Source organism: Phasianus colchicus, chromosome 1 (genome assembly GCF_987193195.1).
Source record: "Phasianus colchicus chromosome 1, bPhaCol1.hap1.1, whole genome shotgun sequence".
Lineage (NCBI taxonomy): Eukaryota > Metazoa > Chordata > Aves > Galliformes > Phasianidae > Phasianus > Phasianus colchicus.
This window is the reverse complement of record NC_143436.1, coordinates 56,833,200-56,857,036: the sequence shown is the minus strand read 5'-3', so window position 1 is coordinate 56,857,036 and position 23,837 is coordinate 56,833,200. Positions and strand designations below refer to the sequence as shown.

At 44.6% G+C, this 23,837-nt stretch overlaps 1 protein-coding gene and 1 pseudogene across 6 annotated transcripts in view; both read right to left on the bottom strand.

Moving 5' to 3' along the window:
• Nucleotides 1-23,837, bottom strand: part of HIPK2 (homeodomain interacting protein kinase 2) — a 132,749-nt gene that overhangs the window by 59,016 nt on the left and 49,896 nt on the right. The window lies entirely within an intron of this gene.
• Nucleotides 731-10,035, bottom strand: LOC149919636 (uncharacterized; annotated as a pseudogene).

The following is a 23,837-nucleotide window of genomic DNA, read 5'->3' as shown; positions in this document are numbered from 1 at the left end:
TTCCCATAGCAAAGCCCTCAGGAAAGCAGCACAAGATGACTTTTGACAGAAGTCCCAGCTGTGGGCATCTCCAGTTCAGCTCTCAGTGTCAGCAATAAGACCAACATCTTACCTGAACACAGCTTGCCAGCCAAGCAGGGGAACTGAACCAGGAGACAACTGAAGCTTCTGGTTTTGAAAATGCCTGCAAGATCCTAAGGGGCACCGGGAAAAGAAGAACCCTAATTGTTTTTAAGACAATTTCTAGGAAAATGTGGAGATCTACTGTGTACAGGTTGAACAATGGGAATTTTCTTCCCCTTCCAATTAAGTCAATTTACAGTGTTTTCAGGTCGACGAGTTACCCATCAGCTGTGGAATATGCACTGGGGGACATCTCTTGGTTGTTTCTTAATTCCATTATTTATTTACTTGCTAGAGAAACAAAGAACAGCGGGGCGAACCAAAGCCATGCGATCTGGTGTGGAGCAGCAGCAGCAACAGCAGACCCGCCAGGACTCCAATGGGCCCTCTGAGAATCCAGCTCACTCGCTTGCAGAAAAAACCCTCCTTTCCCACTCTTCCTTGAAGCAGCGAACGAGATGAGGGAATGATTAATTAGCTGATGTTTGTAAAGCCCTTTGAAGATGAAAAGTGTTATTTTTATTTTCAAGTCTCACCAAAGAAAAAATAAATAAATAGAAAATTAAAAGAAGAAGAAGAAGAAAAAAAAAAAAAAGGCCACGGGAAGATTTGCGCTTTAACCGAGTGGTTCTGCGAGCAGCAGAATGAAAAGAGCCTGGCTCCCTACGGACCAGGGCCTCAGACTGGAGCTCCCCGTACGGAGCTGCTCTTGCAGCAGCACATTAAGCGGCAAGCTGACACGGCAGCCTTTCCCCCGGGGCATGCATTAACAGGATCTCTGCCCAGCTGCCGATTTTCATGAAACATGTAGGACTTAATGCCATTAAGACCCCTCCCCCTGCATTAAATTTGCTTGAACTAGATTTGAAAGTTAAGGGGAACATAGTGGCAATGTGATCGTGTACATCTCGATTTGTTAGAAAAGCAGACTGAAAGCAAATGAGGAAGACCCTTGGACACAAAAATGCACCGTGCCTGGCTAGACAAACCAGACCCCAGGTGGGCTATGTTTCCTGAGGTACAAGCTGCAGAAGTGCTTTATCTGTTTTAAACATTTTGCACCTATGGTTGGAATTTCTTTCTCTCTTTCTTCTTTGCAGATTTTGTCCTTTGCTTACTTCCTGTGTTCACGGCATTCCGAGGATGTGCTTGTGGCACAGGCACATTGAGGTGTAGGACAAGGATCCTCTGGAGCCGGGGAGCAGCAAGAAGCTTACAAGTGGGTGCCGTGCCTTGCAGAGTTGAGAATAGCAAGAAGATGGATGAGGATTGCAGTGCATTAGCAAAGCTGTGCTTAACACCTCAGACGAGGACAATGAGCTGTGACAGGTCAGGCCTGAAGTGACCTGGCAGCACATACGGGGAAGACTTAGTGTTGTGCAGACCATTAGGGCTCCTTTAGCTCCATGCTCTCATCAAAACCTCACAGCCACCAAAAATAAACAGGATGCTAGCTTTGAGTTTTCCTGTTAGATAACATCTGAATATTCATCTTGCTGATACCTCACATCTCGCTCCGGACAGGTTTGTTCCCCCAGCATTACCTGTCCCGAGTCTGCTCTCACCTGTAATTCCTCTTCCTGCTCTAAGCTCAGCACTGCACAAGAGCTGCAAGGTCCTGCTTAAAAACAGCCATCTGGTGAAGGGGCAGGAAGAACCAGTTAAAAACAGACTAGCTCCACCATATGGAGAAAATAATTCAGTTGGGCAGTGTAGGAAGAAGCAAACCCTATTATAATAATTGTGTTGCCAAGCGATGTTGCAAGCTTGTTTTTCCCCTCACAGCTTCTGCACTGATGAAGAACAGAGCTTCCCCCATACTGTGGCACCATCCCCAAAACAAGACCGAGCTGTTCCCCAGGAGTGCTGTGAAATTACCAGGTCCCCACCAACCTCCCGCAGCAGTAGCTGAGTGTGGGGATAGGAGCACCTCACACTCTAGCCCTTTCTGCTGCTTCCATTCTGAATGGAAGCACCAAGACTTTGGAAAGAGATCATCTCTCCCTTTTTCCTTTGTTTGCTCACCCACTCTCCCTCCCATCCGTTCCCATGCTGTGGCTCTACACAAAGCTGCATTTATTTCCAGACATGCATGGTTGCACGTCAGCCTTGCAGCTGAAGGTGGACAAGCTCTCTACCACCTCTGGTGGTGTGGAAGGTGGAGTGGGATGCTGCAGACACGATTCCCAGGAAGGCACAATCCTGCTCCGAGGCCAGTTAACATATTAGTCATTAATTCTGGATAAAAGGAAAGTTATTTGCGTGGCCTTGCTTAGACAAGACTGAAGTCATCATGCTTCCCTCCCCCTCCCTCCACTCTCCTTTAATACCTTATTAATATTGTACGCCAGCACCAGCCAATATGCAAATGGAGCTCTATGCAAATACGGCTCCACGTAAAGACAGCTGCACTTAGCTCAGTGCGTCCTAACGCGACTCCAGAGGAATAGCCAGGGGAAAGCTAAATCATGTAGAAGATGGAGAATGAATGTCTTAACTGCCAGACTTTCAGGGAGAAAGCTGCGTGCGTGTGTCTGTCACAGCAGAGTTTACCAAGTTTTGTAGAGGAGATAAGGTCGTTAATACTCTGCTAAATTACAGGCGGCCAGGAAGCCAAGAGGACTACCCTCCTAGGCATCTAGGGTTCTGTCCTGAATCTGAAAGTCAACCATTTTCTCTCCTTCCCAGTCACTGCTACATGCACTGCATTAATTGCTGCTGGTGACCAGGAGGTCCCCAGGTATGGCACCAATGAGGGGCAGAAGTATTTCTGCTGAGAATTTTGAAGAGAGACCTAACAGAATGGAAACTTTACCTTAATGTATATGCTACACAGGCCTTGGAGCAGAGGTTGGTGGAGGATGTCCACAAGAGCTGCTAACTACCATACTGGGCTGCAATGAGAATGAAATTTCACTTGCCTCTTGCTGCAGGAAGCCAGACAGCAGGTCAGCTATTTGGGTCAGACCCAAGTACTCTGCAGTTCTGTAATTTCTATAGAGAAGTTTCTATAGATGAAGTTGTTGGTCTTTCAGAAACTTTAATACCCATGAGTAAGGCAAGTACACTTTATTACTGCCATTTTTTTAGCTGGGAGGACCAAGAGATGTAGGAGATAAATAATTTAGATAAGATCACACAAGCAAACAAACAAACAAACAAATTTCCTTTATCCCAACTTTGTATATTAGCCATAAGATCATCTTTAGATAAAAGCATCAGGTTTATTAGTAATTCATTGCAATGGGTGACCTTGCATTAAGAAATATTTAGCCGTAAAAGACAGCTGAGAACGCGTTAAGGTCACTTGGAGCACTTCTTGAGAACAAACAGTCCAAGGAATGTCATTTTTTGTTGAAGAACTATTTGGAGTGAGGTTCCCATCTGGAAAGCTCATCTGCTGGAAGTGACAAAGGAACCAGGGCATCTGCCTTGCCCAGTAAATACAGAAACAACATGTCCCTGCTCTTGGCATAGGAATCATGAATCTCTGAGGGGCGAGAGCTCAGGAAAATGAAAGCCCAAAGCAGAGCAGAAGCACTTTGGACCGCTCCTTGGCACCTCTTCAAGCCAGTGCTGCTTCAGCATTGAGTTGGGGGTAGGATTCAGCTAGGAAAAAGGGGACGATCCAGAAGGAATACAGACAACACCCTTGTCCTCAAAGGGTGGTCCAAACTACAAGTTATCTCTGCACATCTCCTCCACATGTTGGGTGTTAGATTTTATACTAACTTTAAAATGTGGGACAGGAGAAGACTACAAAACAATGCAACAACTGAAATCTTTACAAAGCACTGTCGTAACTTCAGTGATTTTTGATTCAAGCCCAAGATGCATTACTTTTAACTGCACCCTGTACTATTACCCGATATACTGCTCATTATTGCAGGTAACATTATAGATCCACGCCTGCTGCCTGGCAGTGCTTTTATTTGGAAATAACCATAGGCAGACATCTGGCATGTAGCAACACATCAGAAAGGGCTTCAACTTTTTTTTTTTTTTCTCTTTAAATTTAAGTGTGGCCCTTCTTTTAGCACTCTTCCTTCTTTATGTAACTGAGAAAGGGCTGAGGTGAGAAGGATCCCACACAGAAAAAGATCTGGCTTGCAGTGTAGAAGAATGAAAGCACGGCTAGGAAAATAAGAAGACAGCTGGCTTCCACAAAGGGTGCCAGACCTCATGTCTAAAATTAAAGAATCCTATGTTCTCAGGAAAGCACCTAGTTTTGCCCTTAAGTAGAAAATTAAAAAGCAAGAACTGGAACACACCATGTGATTAGTAGTGCCCTATAAAATCTTACACAGGTTGGGAGCCAGATTAAATCCTACACATGTCGGTAGTACCTGATGGGTTTTATATTTCACTGGTTTGTTTCAAGGACTGCATGAATGAAGTTCAAAAAGTTTTGGTTGGCAGCCAGGAGGTGGACCCACCTTACAAAAATAGTTGCATTTGGTTATGCAGCCCTGAAGAGGCCAAAGACCAAAGGAGTTATGAGGTTGGTTTAGCCCTTCACCTAGATGTGATCTCTCTCAACTGTACAAGAGGGAAAAGAAAAAGGAAACAGATGTTTCACCCCTGCTTCAACATGGGTCATGCTACCACACTGCCCACCTTCTCCACCTAGTTACCCACCCTATGTGTACCATTCTTGACTAGAGGGAGTCCCAGACTAATGGAGATGGGTAACGAGCTGGGTACAAGGACAAGCAGCTTCAGCATAGCCGCAAGCCAGAACCAGTTCTTTGCATCTTCTTCAGTCCCGGAGTCCCACCTCTGTGGGAGAATGGAGGAACAAACCCCACATACTGATCTAGAGGCTTTGGTCTCCAGGTACATCTCCATTTGGTGGCAAGTGCTGGTGTAGCCCTAAAGTCTGTTCCCACTTCTGCGCTTTCCCTTAGGACAAATGGGCATAAACATTCACTTGGGGGAATACTGGATTAGAAGCACCATGGAGATAGGGAGATGGTGCTGTTTGGGCAGCCTTTGTCACCAAAGGACACACACATACATGAGAGCGCCCCCAGAAGATAACTGCTGCCTTGGTGAGCACAAAACTGTGCTACCACACACAGGTACACAAAAGTCAAGCCAAAAGATGGAGCAGAGCAAAAGAGATTAAAGTGGGGGAACATACCACTGGCCCACAACTCATTTCTCCTACGGTTCCCACAAAGTGCGCTTGGTGGTTTGGACAATAAATCATGCTCAAAGGGTATTTTCCCCTAGATGAAAGAAGAAGCCTCAGAAAGCCAATCTGTCAGTGTGGTCACTGTGTCAAGCTCAACACCGCAATAAGGGGATTGCAAGTGGCTGGCACCTTGTAAAGGACCATGGACCTGGCACCCTCTGAGGTCCTCACTGTACTGAGATGAGCTTTGCTGTTCATATTGACACATATTAAATTCAGTTAATTCTTTTAAGAGAGGAGGAAGAAATTGCATCACCTCACCAGTTTCACAGCACTCTGCTCTCACCAACACTACAAGCAAAGTATCTCATATCCAGATGGCAAAGAACTGCACAGATGGGAAAATGGAGAATTTCTAACTCCTGGTCAGGTAACAATTACAGGGGAAAAACAGCCCTAGCAAACTGCCAATAGGACTTGGGAGAAAATTTTCCTAGATTGCTTCTGTTTAGGGGGAAAAAAACCACACTGTCTTTCAAATAATTTTGAAAAAAATAGTTTTGCAGTAAGTCTTTCAGTACTGCTGTTGTGCTAGCTAAGGAGACCACCATACCACTTCAGTCTTCCTAGATTTTCATTTTTCTTTAAGACATATTTTCTCTCTGGCTTCAGGCCAAGGCCTGGTATTCCTTTTACTTGGGGGAAATCCTCAGGGAAGTCTGTCACAGTTTTGTCTAGAATTGCGGGTCTTTGCCTGTAAAGATTCATCTCTTCCCATCACTGACTAACACATGAAAACAATCCAGATCCAGTTGTCAGGAATTTTGTACAATTACAGAATTTCCCAGCTGCAAGAACCTTGGCTGCAACAGGCTGTGAAAATAACCTTCATGCATGATGGGTTGAGCTATGAGAAGCCACCTGAGAATTAATGTATGCTGTTATCAATAATAACGTGAGACTCTAACATTTATTCCCCACTTTCCTACTCACCTGCAGAAAGTGGATGCAGACCCTCTCCCTCACTCCCCATCCCGATGTACCCCTGCCCAGCCACCCCCCAGTTCAAAGTCGCTCGAGGCCTTGGTTCTTATCATGAAATGTTCTGCCAAATCAAATGTAAACAAATGACATGCACAGTTGACATGGCAACAAAGCAGCCCTGCACGCAACAGCGGCAGCAACATTTAACTCTGCTGGGCTGGGCACAAATTTGCAGGAAAGACCAGAGCAGCAAGGTAAAAGAAAGTATCTCCTCCTCTCCTTCCCCCAGATGCCCAGAGAAATAGATATACAGCACAGCACCCAGGGGTTTGCTGAGAAAATGGACCATCACCTGAGAGATGTCTTCAAATTTCTGGGCAGTTTTGGGCAGCGTGAGAAAAACTCTAGTGCAGCACATCTGCTTATATATCCTTACAAAGCAGCTCAGCATCTCACATTAATCCTTCCTGTTGAAGATTGATGGCCTGTCTCTCTTTCTGCATGGATATGGCAGGGTCCACCCTTATGCAAGGGTTGCAGCAGCAGAGCCCAGGCATCCACCATGTATACAGGAGTGATAAAAAGCAGCAAATAGAATGAAAGGGTCATGGAAGGGACACATCAGAATGATCAACTACTATACGGTGTTATGGTATTTGGCCCTTTTTGCATATACAGAGCCAAAATACAGCCTTGGGCATATATATATTTAATAAAAGGAGTCAGAAAAAAGTCACAACTACATACTGGCTCACCCTGTCTTGTACAGTTTCATCAGCTCCCATATAGTAAGTTGGATTCAACAAAAGCTTAGAGCAAAGGTAGATATTCAACTGCAAGCACTTAGGGGCAGGGATTGCATCCATGTGACCTGATGTTGCTTTTCCCAACATATCTCATCATCATCTAATTTTAGATGCCCAGGATAGCTTCATGCTCTGACCTATTAAACTACACAGGGCACTGGCAAAGAGCATCTTAGTTTCGCTGTGGTGGCAGCACTGTTTCAGAAATGGACGCATGAATCCCTGTGAAGCATGTAGAGGTTGTAAATTCATTGGGAGACTCAGCACTGCGAAGCGCTACATTTGATTTTCATCTCTGCAAGGAACGTGTGTGATCTCTGAGTGCCTGTCCAGGAGAGCCTAGCAAGAAATACCAAGTCTGCAAGGCAAAGTCCCTTTAAATAAAAGCGGCTGTTGATGTTAAGATAAGCATCCAAGCAGTAAAAATAATGAAGCCGGCTCTTAAATAATGAGTGCTGATGGCCCCCTCTGCTTGCATTCCTAGCCTAATTACTTACATGGTTAGCTCAGCCCTATATGCCTTTCAAATGCTGCCATTTGAAAATAAAAGTTAAATCCACTTGGAACGAACAGAAACTAATGGGAACTACCATGCACGCACATTTCTGCCAGAGGTAGAAGTCCTGCCACTGGGGCACTTCTCCTTGGTCTGTACTTTCAGCAGGAAAACATGACTTATAAATATCAAATACACAGCCAGCCTACAGATGGAAGAACAGCTCTTTAAAATGGAGGAGCCTGCGGATTGTAAGCTTTGGAGTTAAAATGACCACTCTGGATGGGACATTTGCAGGCTCATGTTGAGATGCTGACACCAGGAAAGGTAGGAGGAGCAGCTTCTGTTGAAGGAGCCATGCTCTTTGGTCACAGCCCTGTTTTCTGCCCTTTGCTGGTACCTTGTTTATGCCCATCCAGGTCAAGGGAAGCACCCAGAGGTGTTCTCACACCGTGCACCCATGTGGACAGGCTATCCATCACATATATATGGGTATATGAAGTCCCACCAAGCAGACCTTTAGGGTTCTTCATGCAGCTTCTTAGACTGAACTAGCAGGTTAAGAGAGGACTTCTCAGAGAAAACAAAAGAAAAAAAAAAAAATAGAATGAGATGGGAATGAATGCAGTACGTGGGGCCAGAAGCAGGAGGAAGGAAGACACCCAGATAACAGTCAGGGTGAGTAGGCCAGGCCCCGAGCATAGCACTGCCTGTCACCATGCTGCCACGAGAGGGGACCCGCCAGAAGGAAGACTGCAACTGCAGCCCCCAAGGGCAGCTCCTCGTGGGTCCCTCCAAAGTGCTCTTCCCATTTAGCTTGGCACCAACCGTTTGGCTCCAGAAGCTATCCTGGCAACCAATTCTTTCCTGAAAATTTATCACATGCCTTTATGCAAAGCTGCCAGAATCATTTATAGCTACTTATCTAACAATATCTGCTTTCACTTCAATCATTAAGGAAATAAACAGAGGCTGGAAAAAAGTCGGTATGAAAAAGGGGCCTCTCCTTTGGAGAAACAACAACCTAGGTCTATTGGAGAACAGCAACTGCTGCCCTGCCTCAGGAACACGCTAATATGACAATAATGATGGATTACAGAAAGCAGTTCTTTCTCATAACGATGTCCAATTACTCTTCACACCCAATCAAGTCAGTTTTAAGTTGTTCCTCAAGTAAAATAAGCATTTCCACCCTGGAAGGGAAGACAATGGTTATGTATGTAAATAAATAACTAGAAATCATAGAACCTTTTGAGCTGTAAGGAATCTTTGAAGGTTATCCAGTCCAACTCCACTGCAATGAACAGGGACACCCACAGCTAGATCAGGTGCTCAGAGCCCCATCCAGTCTGACTTGGAACGTCTCCAGGGATGTGGCATCCACTGCCTCTCTGGGCAACCTGTGCCAGTGCTTCTCTGGCCTTACTGTAAAAAATCTTTTTCTTTATATCCAATCTAAATCCCCTCTCTTTTGTTTGTAACCTGATAAAGAGTCTGCCCCTTCTTTCTTACAGCCCCCCTTTAGATACTGAAAGGCTGCTCTCAGGTCACCTTGAAGCCTTCTCTTCTCCAGGCTGAACAGCCCCAGCTCTCTCACAGCCTGTCCTCGTAGGGAAGGTGTTCCATCCCCAGGATCATTTTTGTGGCCCTCCTTTGCATGTGCTCCAACAGGTCCATGTCTCCTCTGTACTGAGGACTCCTCATCTGGATGCAACACTCCAGGTGAGATCTCAACAGCACAGTGCAGAGAGTCAGGATCACCTCCCTCACCCTGCTGAACACAATTCTTTTGATGCAGCCCAGGATATAATTGGCTTTCTGGGCTCTGAAGGCACATTGCTGGCTCATGTCCAACCTGCCATCCTCTGGTACCCACAGGGCCTTTTCAGCAGGGCTGTACTCTATCCTTACATCCCCCAGTTTGTACTGATAGTGGGTGTTGCCATGACCCAGGTGCAAGACCCTGCACTTGGATTTATTGAAACTCACGAGGTCCTGCTGGTCTCACAGATCAAGCCTGTCTAGGTCTCCCTGGATAGTATTCTGTCCTTTGGGCATATTGACTGCACCACACAACTTGATGTCACCTGCAAACTTGCTGAGGATGCACTCAATCCCACTTTCAATGTAATTGATGAAGATTTTAAAGAGCACTGGTCCCAGTACTGACCCCTGAGGAATACTACTTGTCACCCATCTTCATCCACATGTTGACCCACTGACCACCACTCTCTGGGTATGATCTCACAACTAGTTCCTCATCCACTGTACAGTCCACCCACCAAATCCACATCTTTCCAATTTGGAGAGAAGGATGTTACAGGGGACCATGTCTTACTGAAGACCAGTTAGATGACATCAGTGGCTCTTCCCTTGTTCACTGATGCACCATCATAAAAAGCAACACGGTTGTTCAGACAGGACCTGTCCTTAATGAAGCCACGGTGGCTATCCCATATCAACTCCCTGCCTTCCATGTGCCTTAGCATAGCTTCCAGGAGGATCTGCTCCATGATCTTCCCTGGCACTGAGGTGGGGCCAACAGATCAGTAGTTCCTTGGATCATCCTTTCTACCCTTCTTAGAACTGGGAGCTATATTGTCTTTTTTCCAGTCACCAGGGACTTCACCTGACTGCTACAACTTTTCAAATATCATTAGAGTGGCTTGGCAACTACATCAGCCAATTCCCTCAGGACTCTGGGATGCATCTTACTGAGACCTATAAACTTGTGGATGTTCAATAACTATAGGCTGATAGTGCAGTCTGCAAGGCCTACTAGAGAAGAAAGGAGAAAAGGCAGCTTTCTGCCTGAGATCTGTGAGGATTTTTTCAAGATCTGTAATTTATGACAAATTGTTTTTATAACCCTCTAAACAGTGATTTATAATGTTAATAAGCAGTGGGAGGTAAGTCCCTAAATAAGATTCTCTTGTGTACTTCTCCATGACAGGGATGGAAAAGATTTTCCCTTAGAACATAAAGGTTGAATCTCAGGAAAACACAAGCAACATCCAAAAGACTGTAAAAGACTGTGAGGTGCTCATCAGTAATGGGAGATATGGTTGCAGGCTGCCTCCATCCCAACCCACAGGTGCTCACCCCAAGATGTGGGGAGGGGAATGAGGGCTTGACTCAACTGCACATGGAAGCCTGCAGGATGAAGGCTCCTGGCTGCAAGGTGCTTGTGGCTGTGCTAGGCCTTTGGTAAGCAAAGCACCAGCTGTATATCCATGTCCTGGGAGAGACAGCGAGCTCACTGCAAGCAATGCCCTTCTCTAACTCCAGTTTTCCTGCACTGAACAACCCCTGTATGCCCCTACCCACTGCAAGAATGGATACCAAGGCTGACCTGAAAATTATTTTTCTTTTACAGCCAAGCTATGAAATAAATGGCTTGGTGGAATCCAGAATAACTCCCTTAGCCCTTTTCTCACAGCTCTTCACAAATTTCATACCTCAAAAAAGCCCCTGTGGCCGGCTGGAAGCTCAGACATGAAATGCAGTCGATAATGAAGATGTGCCTCTACTTCCAGCACGCAATTCGTTAGGAGCAGAGTGAAGGGGAGGGCAAAGAGGGGGATATCAAACACAGCTCATACAATGTTCAAAATTACTCTATGAACTAGGAGTCCGGTTCTGGGGAATATGAGCAGTAAATTGCTGAGTGGCTTTCTAATCTAATTATTTCCCTTGCAATTCAAATTATTTTCCAATTAAAACCAAGCTAATACATTCTGAAATGTAAATCAGACTCCATTACCTTTTTTAATTGCAACGCCTATACTATTCCCCTTTCCCCTTTAATTGATAAAAGTCGGGGGAGATTTCCATACATTCTTCTGTAGTCCTGTAGGGCTATTTCTCACAGGTCTTGCTCTCACCATCCCTCACTTCCACCACAGAGGAGGATGATGTCTTTGCGTAAGGAAAGCACAAAAGCCTCCAGAACAAGGCAGAGGAACAGCTCTTTGCCTAGCAGGAAAGTCTCGCTGTTGCAGGAGTACAAAGGCGGGGACAAAAGGAGCCTGTCAGGTGCCAGCTCTCATCTCAGAAACACGGTGTTTGTCCACGCAGTGGCACAGAGCAGCTAACCCCAGCACGGTACACACCATGAGTTCCTGCAGCTTCAGTTCTCTTGCGCTCAATGACTGCATTCTTCCAAAAGAAGAAGAGGAAATAAGTACAGAACATTTTGTCCATCAAGCCAGCCCAGGTCAGATATAAATACAAAAAGAACAAGCAAGGAAGCCTCTTCCGTAAAGAGAGGCTATTTTCAATTTAGGCAGGGCTCTGTCCAGACTGACAACTTCTGAATAAACTTGCAGTGTCTAGATTACTTCCCTTTTCTTCCTGACTTACAGAAGTCGAGGGCAGACATAGTCTGCAGGATTAATATATCTCAAGTACTATGCTCTCCTCCTTCTTCCCGAGTTTCTTGCAAGTATGGATACCAACTCTTTTACCTCCACATGGAGGGGGGGAGCCTCCCATCCTTGAGTGCAATTCCCTATCCTGCCAAAATGCATCCATGGCTGCTGCTGATCAGCTCTGTGCTCCAGGTACATATCAGGCACAGTTTTTGTATGCAGCTTTTACTAAGAGTAACACAAAGCCAGGACTGGCGCACACTGAGGTGCCACAAACAGGCCTGTGCAGGGCACGTCTGCATCAGGAAGGCTGGGGGCAGCTCCCAGCACCTGGCCCCACTGAGCTGGAGGCTCCTGGAAATACAGATGAACCTCACGGACTATGCAGGGTTTCATGCCAGTCCACTGCAGGCAGCTGGTTACACAATGATGGACTGCACTCTTCAGTTTTCCCCTTCCTAAATCAGAAATATGAATTAAGAGGGAAAAAAAAAAGAGAAAACAACAACAAAAAACACAGTGGGGCCCATTCAAACTGTTACTGTTTTTCACAAACACTAGAAATTACTCCACCATTTAATGGAATAAGCTAACAGTGACTGCAGAAGTGAAAAGGCTTGCCCTGATTCCAGAAGGCTCCTAATCCAAATGGTGTGGATTTGTACTTTGCACAGTCACACTGACTTCAATAGGCTTAATGGAGATATGTCAAAAGAGAACCACACTTCTCCTTCCAAATATCTCTCCAAATATCTCTCTTCTGTTGTTTAACTTTCCAGCATTACCTCTGCCGTGCTCTGGGAATTCTCAAAATTTGCCTTCTCTATCTCATTCTCTACCTGCTTTTCCCACAGTTTGATGTGAATATTTGGATTTCTTTGTAGTTGATGCCATTGCAACATACTAGAAAACATTCCAAGAACACAAATTATAATTCATTGCCCTCGCACACATGCAGGTCTGTGGCATATGATTTTTTTTCCTATGGTTGTCCTCAAATGAAGCCTCAGGTGAAAAAAAAAATCCATTTAAAGTATTTCACATTTTTTATAAAATATTTAAGCTATATATTATTCATATACATTAAGGGAGAGCTAGCCAGGCAGTAAGAATGGAAGATGCTTTTTGAATCTGAACTACCAACATCCTTTAAAAAAAAAAAATTATGGAGAGATACTTTAAAAACCTGACCATGATGTACATTTTCCAAGAAATTATCTCAGTAGGCTGCCATTGATCTTTTATTCTTATAAAAAGATTTTCAGACTTCTATTTTACTGTTTAAGGAAGGGACCGATCAGATCCAAATCTCAGACATGGAAACCCCCAGTTTTGAAGTAGCAGGAGAAAAGATGACAAACATTCAACTGGAGAACATCTTTTTTTTTTTGAAGTGTCAAACTTTAACATTTCCTTTACTTACAAATTCATCTTATTTGGAGTAAATTCATCTCCAGCAGAGCACTGACAATTCTAGTAACCTGTCACACTTCAGAGACTAGAGTGATTTTTTATGTTTTTATTAACTCAAAAGTAACCCCCTTAATCATTCAGCTGACGATAATCCACTTTTTCCTTCTCAAACATTTCCAGTGGCTGGTTGCAGCTCTCTGTGCAGCAAAGACAGCCCCCAAAGTAGCTACACTGCTTTGCTTTTATTTTTTCTCTTCTAAACCAGCCTGGTGCTGGTCAACCCAGAGATGAAATAAAACCAAATTTATTGAAATCCCTCCTCTCCAGCCGGCTTGCAAAGAGGGGCAGTTTTGCACTTGCTGCGTCTGCCTGGTACTGGCGTGTTCTGTTTTCTTGCTTTGATCTTCACAACCCCCTCTTACTACAGACAAGCCTCCAGCAACACAACAAAGTGCATGGGCGTGCTGGCAGGGAGGGTGACTTGGTATTCTGCACCTGAGAGCAAAGAGCTCTGAGGGAAAGATCAGAGCAGGCATGAGCTTCCTTCCTGCCCCAGGGTCCAACTCTGCATCCGGCTCCCATCCTGAGATAGGAGCCATGGTGTTCCTTATTTCTTCCTGCACTGTGTGGGAGGAACCAAAATGCTCTGGGTGGTTGTGCACCAAGACTAGATATCCTTGGGGGCAGCTCCTGGCTCCCCAGGGCATCACTCTTTAGGCAGGGGATGCCCAAGGGACTGCTTAAAGGAAGAGCTCTGAAGAGCTCTTATTATGAAGAGCTCACTGAAAATGTAAGGAAGTAACAAGATTGAGTTCATCTACATCAGTGCTTCAGTTTGAGCCCATTCGAGACAAATTGCTCTTTTGCTGCACTTGTTGCATGCTCACACTGCAGAGCAGTCATCAGTGTTAACAAATATTCACCCACTGAACAAGATCTAGTCCAAAACAGTCTCCCCTAAAAAGGCCAAAAATATGGTTGTCAGATCTCTGGCACCAACCATTCTGCTGTACAAATCCCTTCCCAATCGGGCCATGCTAATTGATAATGCATGCAGAGCCATCATCGCCTGTGCCCCTGCACCTTCAGCTTGACCTCTGCTGCCATCCTTGAAGAGTAATTTTACAGTTTGTATCTCTGTGCTGACTTCTGGAGCAAGTCTCATTGCGCGTTCCTTTAAACAGGGAGGATGGAAGCAAAGGCCTAATTTATCATGGGAACGTTGGTTAAGCCAATCAAAGTGTTAAGAAAATTAATTGAAAGGGTTAATACGCATCCATAACAGGCTATCCTGGTAAGGACACTTACCTTCCAGACACAAGCAAGTTATCAGTTCTCTTCTCTGGAGTAAAGATAAATGACAGCAGAGATCAACAATCATGTATTATAAATATACAATGCGTAATTTTTTCTCCTGCTGTTTTGAAACACTGAAACTGCTTTAGATGACAGGCATGAAATATTTAGAAACCATTGGAAGAGAATGTTCTGAATCCTCCTAAACTTTTAACAACTTGCAAATTGTGATATCACCCACAGGACAGCACCAGGCAGGTGTCTGTTGAGCCTGCACAGCCAAATACCAGACCTGCTTGCACCACAGCTACAAAGCAAGCTTTGCAGACATTGGATGTTGCTTTGCTATACCTGGACAGCAGGGTATTAAATGCAAAAGAAATTTTGCAGAATAACTATCTGCATCCATTCGGTGAAATCTTTCAGAGAACTCTCAGCTCAAGCAGCACTAACTCCTCACAGCCCAGAGAAGCACAGCCTGTGCAGGAAGGATCTGGTCTATGGTAGGCACACATGTGCTAGATGGCTGTTGTTTACTAGGTCATGTTGATTTTGCTTTCAGCTATGTTTTCTTAGGCACCCACGTCTCTTCACGTAGGAGTGCCTTAGAAATTACAAAATATTACTCCCACTCAACATGCACTTGTGTATACATACACTGGGATTGTGTGTGTATAGCTATAGAAATGCCCACCATAAACAAACATTTGCATCCACTGTGAACTTGAAGGAAAGCAAAGGGATTTCTGCAGCTTTCTGCAGCAAAGCACCACAGCTAAGCCAAGGGAGAGCTCCAACCTCGCCACCACTTGTCCCAGCAGGGTTTGGAGACCCAAACAGTAACAGCTCTGATGCCCACCCTGGAGCAGAGACCAGGCTCTCCTGTGGGTGGGCTGAGGAGCAAAGGGGGTCCTGCAGTCTATGCCTGCAACACAGCTCTCTTGCAACTCAGTCTTTTCCCACAGAGGGCCCTCCAAACGCGTGGCGAACTGCACTGTCCTCCATCCCTCCCATCTTCACTTATCCCTCTGCTAGCAGTGGAGAAGCCCAGTTTCTTGGAAAGCAGCAGGCACTTGCTTCCCAGAGGAATTCCTGCTGAGGAAGTTGAGCCCACTCAAACCCTTGCCCTCTGCCCGAGCCTCCACCCCAGTGTAGGAAGCTCGCCTTCCTGGAAACGCCTCAGCTATAAATACAGCCCTACGCACAGCCTGACATCTTCCCTACAGCTCAACCCTTCTGCACACAAAAGCCACCCCAGCACCCAGTGAAAGAAGACCAGGGGCAGGCAGGGCCCACAGGCAGAGGACCAGGGCACAGCCCCGCACACAGGCTGCTGAGGCCACAACAAACCACCCCAACCAGCCACCCCTGCCTCTGCGCTGCCACAGCCGCTGCCACGCTGCGTTTGTTTCCTTTGGTAAGCCATGGCTCGCAGAAGCCACTCGGCGGAAGTTATTAAAGCTGCTTTGGTATGGGGAAAATCTCATTAACGTCAGCAAAAGGAGGAAGAGTTCTGAAAAGCTCCCAGCTAATTTGCTTTCTTTTAATTTTCTTGCAATTACAGTAAGCAATGTAGTGCTCTCCCAATAAATGAGTCTTCAGCACCGTGACAGGAGGCGGCTCCCCGAATCAATTCGCACTCAGACTTTTAACCCTTCCATAGGTTGCCCAGGAGAGGTGGCTGTGCGGTGTGGTGCCCCTTCCCAGAACAAATGGATTTCCAGCATTTCCAGTCACTTATCTGCATGGTGGAAAATCCCTGTTTTGTCTGTGCCACGTTTTTTTGTTTTGTTTTGTTTTTTTAAAGAACATTTTTTGCTTTGCAGTCATCCCAGCAGCACCGAGCTGGTACTTCCCACATCCTTTACTTGCTATAAATTCAGTCTCTTACAGTAAACACAGTTCCTAAAGGCTGCAATCCAGTTCTTTTCTGAAAGGAGGTTCAGTGTAGCATATCCCACACACGGGCTGATTTTTAAAACTCACTCTGTATGTAATCTATTTTCCCTTCTGCTTTGGAAAGTTGAAGAGCAACAATTCTATTTCAGACTTCAGCTTATTATTTTTACTTTGCCATAAAAAAAAAAAAAAAAAAAAAAAAGGCAAGGAATAAAATTAAAAATGTTGACAAATGTTTAAGCACACAGTCAGGAGATTAGTAGGGGGACAGAGTATTTGTTTGCTTTTTTTTAAGGAAAAACTGCCCTTTATATGAAGTAAAATTAGATTGATTTTTCAACCACCAAAAATGTTACATTAAAGCCTGACACCAAAATTACAGAGTGGCGGATCTTCAATTAGAGTGGGAAGAGGTATTTTTTGCTAAAAAAAAAAATTTGGAGAAGCAGAATTGCAGAGGGAAGTCATGTTCCAAACAGAACCAAACGGCGCCTCTAGATCGCTTATCCAAATCAAAACCACTGAAGGTAGTCCAAATAACCCTTGTTATTTGAAGGCTCATTCAGTCATCAATACCCTATTTTTCCCTTCAGTTCTCAGCTGCATATTCATCTAAACGTTAGCTTTCTGTTTTAATTAGATTTCTGATTGCCAGGGCTCTAGCCAAAACCTTTACAGTATTAACTCCGCAAATCTCAAAAAAACACCCCAAAATAAAGAACAACCTCTCGAGGTGTTTTTTGTTTGTTTGTTTGTTTGTTTTCCCCAGCAGTTACATTGATGTTTTCTACCCATTCCCATGGCACCAGGCAGGGGAGGAAAGGGCAGCTGGAGCCAGCAGAGCTCTTTGGACATTTCAACCCATTTCTCAGAGATCACCTAAAAGGCCCAGAACACTGCAGAACACGCTGCTGATCCTCTAGCAGAAAGAAACAGTGCATCGAGCTGTATGGAAACCTTCCTGCCTTCACAGTTATCTGAGCCCTCTCCACAACAAATGGCTTACTTGTCTTGGGGACTTCACAAAATGAGAAGAAAAAGCCTCTCCTGGCACATTCTACAATATATCTCTATTTTTCTTTCAGAACTCTTAATATTCACTGCAGCATATACTGGAGAAAAAAAAGCTGTATTGATTAAAAATTGCACTGCACATGGAAATTAAGTGATTAGTAAATTGGTGTTTGACTGGACCCTTTGCTGAACACATTTCAACCATGGGAAACTTCTTGTACTGATTTGCAAATCGTAGAAAAACTCATTGCTGCCAACATTCAAAAATAATTAAGCGGGACTTTTGTTGTCTAAGGAAAGCAAAGAGGCAAATAAAGACATTTTTCACTTCTTTATGGGATACTTGATGATAGCAAGCTTCTTGCATGGGTAAAACAGTGCCTGCACGACGAAGAATCATGTCTATTAGTACATACATACTATACCAACCACTGTACTGAGACATGGTTCTTGCATTATTTATAGCTACACTGCATACTTCCTAATGTATGCATGGATGAGCCATACCGATTACAGGATACTGAAACTGTCTCATTTGTCCAGGCCCATCACAATCACATAATTAAATGATGGTCATAAAGAAATGCTTACTCAAACTGGGACACTAGGAGGTTAATTTTCTTGTTTGCTAGACACTTGCTCACATCACATGCAGTGAAATCCAGGGGCGACAGAAATTTTTGGCACTTAGAAATCAAGAGAACTGAAGTGGGTCCGAAAAAAAAAAAAAAAACAACCAAACAACCCAGAAAGTCACAGGACAAAATCCATGATGAGCATCCCATCAGAAGTCACAGTCAGGAACCATACACCAGCTCATGTTTTCCTCCTGGCTACAGGGGAATGAAACCACCACAAACAGAGCTTTTCCTTTCCATTCACCAATGCTCCATCCTCAAAGCTGACTGCATCTTAAAGCTAACCCTGTTTGGCCCTGGACACCAAACAAGCATGTCTTTCTTTAGGAAAGTCCCCTTGTTGCCACTCCTTCCTTTTCAGGACCCAGAGCTTCTCAGCTGACAGGAACATTAGAAAACCCATTCTGTCATACAGCCAGAAATTTCTGCTCTCATTCAAAACACTGAGCTCGCTGTGCTCCAACAAAGCAGTGTTCAAAATAAGCGTTGGCATGTGCATTTATGTGAAATGACTGAATGGCCCTGCAGGTTGATAAAAGGTTCTGGAGTCTTTCACATAAAACTAAAGTCACTGGTTTGAATCTGACCTGTATCAGTGGTGTCTGAAACTGGCTACAGCTGGAAGGCTGTTGGCATCCTGTCTAACAGGGCTGGTAGTATCAGCTTAATTCCTGGAAGACAAATACACTCACTGTGCTGGTAGTTTGCACTGAGAGGTCAAGCTTCACCAAGGAATGAATTTCAAACTTCCTTCCCGTGCATGCTCTTTGTCCTGCCAAGGCAGCCCTAGGCAGTGGCTGGTAGGCTCTTAAGGCCAGTGAGCACAAGGTCTTTCATGGATTGTAATACTCCTACTAGTTTTAATTGAAAATATTCTCCACATTACTATTTAATACACTTTCCTAAACCATCTACCACAGCGTTGTAAAGCAAGGCTTACTGATGACGCTGACGTCTCCAAGAGAACATGCTGGAAGAGTCCATCCCTCCCACACCATACAATAAAACCCTGCTCGCATTAAATCTGAAGATTATCCCTGAAGAAATACAAAAAATAAAATCCATCCATCTGTAATCTGCCCTTCCCCCATCTCCCAAGACCATGAACAATTCTGAGCTCCCCAGGCAGCTCAGCATCAGTAAACTCAATCCCCCACAAAAGGAAAAACACGGGTGCACAAATTCCCCATCCCCTTTGTTCACGTACAAACACTTCACTTGGGCAAGGAAAGAACTCATCCTCGATGCTATACCTCCCTCTGAAACTCAGCTCTGAGACCAAAGGTCTCTGACCAGGTCACAGCGGGAGCAAAATGAGGTGGGGAAAACCCAATTTTAAAGTGATATCAAACTAAAGCACAGTTCAGATCAAATCTCATTTTGCTGAGATGTTCAGACCTCCTATTGGCACTCAAACTACTCTGGTTTTAGCCAGCAGTAGAGCAGCACACTGACCACCTTAAAAATCTTACTCATCTGATGAAAAGTGCTCCCTAGACCCTACTTTCTAAGAAGTGCTGAGCTGCTCATCAGTCCTTATCAAAATCACAGAGAAATAAAGAGCGATCCTCCCAGTGTGAGTCACTAGCTTTGCCCCTTCCTCACAGAGCAAACTGCTGGCTCGCTCCTGTTCACACAGCCCTGCACATGCTCAATAACACCATTGATTTTGTTTGTGCAGGCAGAGAGAATCCAATTTTAAAAAGCCACATTGATTCCCACCCATTAAAAACAGAGCAAGCTGCAGTATTTGCTAAATGGATAGAAAAAGACTGGGGTCAGAGTGGAGGGCTGGGAATAATGTCATTACTATGAGCTCCTTCTGAAGGACAGTTACAGAAACAGACCATAAAATAGTAACAGTTTGACTTTACATTATTTGTTGCAGTTTCTAAATTACAAAAATAGTAATTCAATGATGAGAGAATACCCCAGCACAGAGAAGAAAATGCAAAACTAAAGGCATCCAAGAGCATGTAGCTGCGATGAGTTGATTTGCAGCATGGAAACAAACGCCATGAGCGAGTACAGATAGAGGCACTGAGACAGCAGCACTGAGAATCTGCAAGAGCCCTGTCTGCTTTTCAGTTCTTTGTTTTCACACATTAAACAAACAGAGCCATTGCACAGGTCACCGAGGACCTTCCTTCTGCAACTGTGGTCCCAGCTGCACTGCAGACAAAAACTATTATTATTCTCTAACGGCTGCACCTTTTGGACAATGATTCAGTGTTTTCCCTCCCCTTTTGTGCAGCGCCACTTTGTCTTTTGCTTCATTTTATGTTTTTATTCACACACTCTTGAAATCTTCATGCACTGACTAAACATCGATGAGTGGGGGAATCTCACAGCAGGCAGCCAAGCAGGCCCTGGGGACATATGGGTGCTGCCACCACAGCAGCAAGAGACATTTCACCCCAAATCTGGGAACAGGAGCTACAGAGAACCCCAGTGTAGGGAAGCCATGGCTTGATGGTGGCCAGCAAACAACGTGGCGGCTATGCTTCAGACAGGTGCCATGTGCCACCAGGCTGCAGCACGGAGCAGTCACTCATCTCCTCAGCTTCAGTTCCACAACCTGAGCAGGCAAGTGCTTGCTAGTGCCAGTGGGGCTTTCATAATTGGTCTCAGCTGGTTAGTTGTAACACGCCTTGGTGTTGAGTAACCACCTACAAACACCATCAGCCATTCCCTACATAAGGAGGGTTAGACTGATTATTAATTACACACTTTTGTGGGCTGGTGCTGGCCAACAGTGTTTTTAAGCTCCCAGTCAGTCAAGGCCCTGTCCTAAAGTCTCACACCAGCATCAGGCCTTGCAGCAGCCACAACCATCTCATGCCCTTTCCACCTCACTATGGCTCTACAGTGCCCTAGGCCTCTCCCCCTGCTGCCGAGGCCAGGTAGCTGCCATCAAGCCACTCAGCTTGCCAAAGCTATGGCAACAAAGAGCATGGCTGCCATTTCCAAGCATCATGAGATGTCCCCTAGCGCCTGACCACGCCACTGGCAGAAAACGAGGACAGCAAGTCTGACAACACAGCACAGCTTGAAGCATTACCTTAAGCCAACACAAGGCAAGTGATACATAATGCAAACACACTGTTCCTAGTGAGGAATGGAAACATCCAACAATTTGGTTCCCTATGAGGAGGAAAATGAGGCACCTGCCAGGAGGCAAAAGCATGTGGGAAGTGCAACAGAAGTGGCTACTTTGTAAGCTGCCTGAGTGTACCAATGGCTCTGAAGACTTTGATCAGCATTTGCAAGCCTCATTGTTCCTCCAGCTCTCCACCATCATACAATGGCTTAGGTTGGAGGGGACATGAAAGAATATTTATTTCCAACACTCCTGCCATAGGCAGGGTTGTCAACTACTTGGTCATCGCTCGCCACTCAATTTGATCTGTGTGAGGCAGAAAATCAGGGGCGTTTTCTGCAGGAAAAACAAGCAGCATTCTCTTTTTGTGCCCTGTCAGGGCTGCTGCGGCGTCTCCCTTACAAAAACTGAGGACTAGAGTTATAAGCTGCATACTGGATTCTTGCACCACTTAAAATGCCATTTTGAGGGCAGTAATCATTTACTGTAGCTGCAGGCTAAAGTAAAAGCTATGAGTCTGTCTAGAAGCTAGAGCTTCAGGGCTGCTCAAGAGCACAGAATTTGAGCTGAAAATGAATCTCTTCAAATCCCACGTAAGACCACACTGCAGAATTGGGCTGAGAGGAGCAGTCCACGTGGCTGTATCAGCTGCCTCAAGCAATTCTGGCCTTTGCCATCCAATGCTTTCATCTGAACCAATCTCTGATTCTCTGGGTTTACTTCTGCTGCTTCTCTCCAACTTTCATTTTAGCTGCCCTTCAGAGCCTGAGAAAGGCACTGAGGTTGGTAGGAAAATGCCCTGACCACTTACAGGTGGGACAAGCACTACTGCGCTTCCCCAGCTACGGGGGAGATCTATTTAGCTTACTGAGGATGGACATGAGCCTTCATTCAAGAACCTCACAGCAGGACGCCTGCCACTGAAGTCCACAGAATGTCCACAGCCTGCCTCATTCATGCAGCAGAATGATCCTTTTTTGACAAGCCGAGCCATCTCCCTCTGCGTGCACAATTCCTCTGATTGCCATACAGGAACACTTTATGCCTGTGACCATCATTCTTCATCTTAACACCAGTTCAGATCATGCTTTAATGCTACCCATGCCGTGGAAGCCAAGCGGGCAACTCACTCAAGCTTAAGCTTAGTTACATCATAGCTACTGGTGCTGAAAGATAGTTCTCTAAATCCATCGTAAACGTTTAAAGTTTACTCCCAGTGGATTTTTATAGACATAAATATACTGATTAAATTCAAGTAAAAATCTGTGGGCTTTTTATTACCTTCTGAAGTAGCCAGGCACATGGACATTCTCCCTGTCTTTTGTATCTGCTTTCTTCCAACTGCACAGTTCAGAGACTTCATACAGATCAGAGGTAAAGTTCAGACTAACACTGACAATTTCATTAAAAAAAAAGGGGGGGGGGGATTGTGTTTTCTTATGTTCTTTGCTCTTTTATTGCTATTTTCAAAATGAAGAACAGATCCTATTAAAGTGCTAAGGGCTGAAAAATACAACTCTAAACCTGCCTCTAAACGATACAGGAAATCCAACTTTGTGCCAATCCATTTTTATCATCTCTTTGTGGCCATAACAAAGCTGAGAACAAGAGCTAAACAATAAAGGAAAAAAAAAATAATTTCAACCTTTTTTTTTTTTTTCCTGAAAGCAACAATGGTGACAATAACAAGAACCCATTGAAAAGACAGAATGTTATCTTCCAACCCAGTTAACATGTCCTTCCTTCTCTCGCACATTATGTATCTCACACATCAAGCTCTATCTTGACCTCACTTACAAAGGAACACGTTTGAAGCTGACATCTCTGTACACATATCAGCGTAGCTACACGGTCTCCAGCCCATTCTACCTTTCCCTTCCTTGGTCCCTCACACACCTGCTATATGAAGATAGTTTATCAAATCAGTGTCTAGAAGAGCTTTACAGGAACAGCAACATTTCATTTGTACTCATGCAACACTCCAGAATCCAGTCCACTAATTTAAGTTGCTAACAACAGCAGGAGCTATATTTTTTGACAGCTAGGTGTATGAGACCTCTATAGTAAACTAGCTTTTTTTTTTTTTTTTTTTTTTTTTTTTAAATACAGGCCATCACCATTGTTTCCTTTCACCTGCTTATATCAACTGGCAGTATTTCATCATTAACATTTTAGTAAAGTAACCAGGAAATTTAGCTAGCCTCAGCTGAATCTGTTTATCTTTCAGATTTCATCTGCCTCTCTTAATATTGTTTTGAGAGTCAGGGAGATACTCCATTTTCCTCTTGGATGATTCTCCTGTTTGCAGCCTCCCACTGGCAAGTAAAACATTCTTTAGAGAAAAAAAAATAATCTCCATGTATTTTGCCTAAAACATCAGATCCTACTTCCACGCCCACCACCCTGCTCTTTCTTTTGAGTGCACGGCTTCACATGGAAGCAACTAGTTGAAGCATGATTTCCAACCGTGTTGTGTACAAAGAAGGTCATCAGCTCTCCTTCTGCACCCAGCTGTCATATAGACCGTGTGTGCTTCCTTTACAGTCATGTGTACAAGTGTA